This window comes from Chiloscyllium plagiosum, chromosome 27 (assembly GCF_004010195.1).
Source record: "Chiloscyllium plagiosum isolate BGI_BamShark_2017 chromosome 27, ASM401019v2, whole genome shotgun sequence".
NCBI lineage: Eukaryota > Metazoa > Chordata > Chondrichthyes > Orectolobiformes > Hemiscylliidae > Chiloscyllium > Chiloscyllium plagiosum.
In genome coordinates this window covers 10331691-10335530 of record NC_057736.1, presented here as the reverse complement: position 1 = coordinate 10335530, position 3840 = coordinate 10331691, and positions in this window count along the sequence as shown.

The following is a 3840-nucleotide window of genomic DNA, read 5'->3' as shown; positions in this document are numbered from 1 at the left end:
GTCGAACGTCTTACTGAAGTCCATATAGATCACATCTACTGCTCTGCCCTCATCAATCTTCTTTGTTACTTCTTCAAAAAACTCAATCAAGTTTGTGAGACATGATTTCCCACGCACAAAGCCATGTTGACTATCCCAAATCAGTCCTTGCCTTTCCACGTTTGCCAACCTCCAGTCTTCCTGCACCTCACCTGTGACTATCGATGTCACAAATATCTCAGCTCGAGGCCCTACAATCATTTCTCTAGCTTCCCACAGAGTTCTTGGGTACACCTGATCAGGTCCTGGGGATTTATCCACTTTTAACCGTTTCAAGACATCCAACACTTCCTCCTCTGTAATATGGACATTTTGCAAGATGTCACCATCTATTTCCCTACAGTCTATATCTTCCATATCCTTTTCCACAGTAAATACTGATGCAAAATATTCATTCAATATCTCCTCCATTTTCTGTGCCTTGCTGATCTTTGAGGGGCCCTATTCTCTCCCTAGTTACCCTTTTGTCCTTAATATATTTGTAAAAACTCTTTGGATTCTCCTTAATTCTATTTGCCAAAGCTATCCCATGTCCCCATTTTGCCCTCCTGATTTCCCTCTTAAGTATACTCCTACTTTCTTTATACTCTTCTAAGGATTCACTCGATCTATCCTGCCTATACCTGACATATGCTTCCTACTTTTTCTGAACCAATGTAATGATGTAGTAAAATTGCGGTGAGTACGATTTGGATGGCACAAAAATCGGGTTGTGTTGAAGTTGTCAGCTGTCCTTACCAGCAGAATAACAATTCCAGAAAAGCGATGTGACAAACCGAAATTCCAAAGTGGTAATTACACAAGAGCTGAGCTTGGTTGGCTTGGAAATCCCAGCAGAGACAACCAGTCCAGACATCCAATGGAGGTGGGTAATACAGTAACAGGTGAGGCAATTGTAGATGTGGCTCATTCTTCAAAGGAGGAGATTGATGGTAGTATTGAGGGCTATTGCAGGCCACAGCGTGACATAGACAGGATGCAGAGCTGGCCTGAGAAATGGCAAATGGAGTTCAATCTGGATAAATGCGAAGTGATGCATTCTGGAAGGTCGAACTCGAATGCTGAATATAGGATTAAAGACAGATTCTTGGCAGTGTGGAGGAACAGGGGGATCTTGGTGTTCAAGTACACAGATCCCTCAAAGTTGTCACCCAAGTGGATAGGGTTGTTAAGAAAGCAAATGGTGTTTTGGCTTTCATTAACAGGGGGATTGAGTTTAAGAGCCGTCAGGTTTTGCTCCAGCTCTACAAGTCCCTGGTGAGGCCACACTTGGAATATTGTGTCCAGTTCTGGTCACCCTACTATAGGAAAGATACAGAGGCTTTGGAGAGTGTGCAAAGAAGGTTTACGAGGATGCTGCCTGGACTGGAGGGCTTGCCTTATGAAGAAAGATTGAATAACCTTGGTCTTTTTTCCCTGGAGAGAAGGACGAAGAGAGGTGACCTGATCAAGGTATACAAGATAATGAGAGGAATAGATAGACTCAATAGCCAGATACTTTTCCCCAGGGCAGGATTGACTGGCACAAGGGGTCATAGTTTTAAGATATTAGGATGAAGGTATAGAGGGGACGTCAGAGGAAGGTTCTTTACGCAGAGAGTTGTGAATGCATGGAATTCATTGCCAGCAGTGGTGGTGGAAGCAGAGTCATTAGGGACGTTTAAGCGCCTGCTGAACATGCACATGGACAGCAGTGAGTTGAGGGGTGCATAGGTTAAGTTATTTTACTTTACATTAGGATTAATCCTCGGCACAACAGCGTGGGCCAAAAGGCCTGTTCTGTGCTGTACTTTTCTATGTTCTAATGTTCTATGTTCTATGATGACTCTGAAGACCCTAATGACTGCCTTCCCCGCCCCGCCCCCCTCACTTGCCTGTTTCTCTCCTAAAGCGTGAAGCTGATAGAGGATGCGACCGGCACAACATTGAATCAAGTTTGACTGCATAGGCAGCACGCTGAGCAGAAAACGATTACTGGGTTTTTTTGGGGGTTGACTCCCACCACTTTCTCAATGCATGGTGGCACAGTGGTTAGCACTGCTGCCTCGCAGCGCCAGAGACCCGGGTTCAATTCCCGCCCTCAGCGACTGACTGTGTGGAGTTTGCACGTTCTCCCCGTGTCTGCGTGGGTTTCCTCCGGGTGCTCCGGTTTCCTCCCACAGTCCAAAGATGTGCAGGTCAGGTGAATTGGCCATGCTAAATTGCCCGTAGTGTTAAGTAAGGGGTAAATGTAGGGGCATGGGTGGGTTGCGCTTCGGCGGGTCGGTGTGGACTTGTTGGGCCGAAGGGCCTGTTTCCACGCTGTAAGTAATTTAATCTAATCTAATGCCTTTTAGAAGGTGTGAAGAAATTCATTAATTACATTATTCACATATTTACCGCTTTCCTGTATTTTCATTTTGGGATATTTGTTGCCATAGAGTGTGTTTGTAGGCAAATCGGGTTACAAAAAGGCCTCCTCAGTTATTTTGAAAGCCCACTCAACACAAATTTGTGCTGGACACCTCCCCCAAGGAAGTAACTCATCAAGAGTTTATTGTGCAGTGTCATCCACAGTGCAGAATGTTGAACATTTACCTCTGAGTTGAGAAGGTTGTAGGTTCGAGTTCCTGACCAGGACTTGAGCACAAATAAAGTCAAAACTGACACTTCCCTGTTGCTCTGAGAGATGGTGTCTCATGCGTAAAACGCTCAGCCAGGAGGCATGGATCCACATCATCACTTTCCTCAGTCTAGGATCAGGACCTTCTCCCCTCCCAGGCTCTTAGCCCAATGCCAGGATGTTCCCTTCCCCTGGAAAAGCCAAATTTGCTGACTCTTGGATGGAGAGCTAGCCAGGGCCAAAAGACACATAAGGAGTGGAGGTAAAACTCCATCTATCCCGATTCAGACATGAAACACCAGCTGAACGCTTATGCAAGTCACCCTGGAAATTTCACTGGAGAGGCATTAAAATCAGAATGGAGCTTCAAATGGATTTCCAAATCTCAATGGAATTGGGAGGGAAGAATATGGGTGAGAAAAAGGAGGAGACATATGGAAGGAAAGATTGAAATCAGAGTTTTCTTTTTCCTCAGAAGGGGATGTGACAATAATACTGAAAGGGACAGGGTTGACTAAAGGAAAGCACAAGGGCCAGAAAGGAAAAGTCAGATCTTCAACATACTGAAGGAAATGGTATGGTGAAGCAGCCAAGTGCACAACCCTCTCGCGAACCCCCTAGTGCAGAATCATAGGCACTTCATTAACAGTCACCCAGGTTTAGGGGATAGATGTATCTGGATCCCTATTTGCCACATTAGGTTTCCATTCCCTTTAACAATGGCCCTCACTTCTGCTTTATTGAAGGTAGCTAATGGGTTGAGTTGGCCAACCACTTCAACTCCCCCTCCCACTCTGTCAGGGACATGCAAGTCCTAGGCCGCCTCCACCACCAAATCCAAGCCACCCGACGACTGGATGAAAAACGCATCATCTTCCGCCTTGGGACCCTCCAACTACACGGCATCAATGTCAACTTCACCAGTTTCCTTATCTCCATACCGCCCCACCTCATCCCGGATCCAACCCTCCAACTCGGCACCACTCGCAAACTGTCCCACCTGTCCATCTTCTTTCCCGCTCATCTGCTCCACCCTCCTCTCCGACCTATCACCGTGACCCCCCACCTGCATCTACCTATCGCCTTCCCAGCTACCTTACCCCCATACCCAACCTCCTATTTATCTCTCAGCTCCCGTAACTCCACCCGCCACATTCCTGATGAGGGGCTTATCCTGAAACATAGACTCTCCTGCTCCT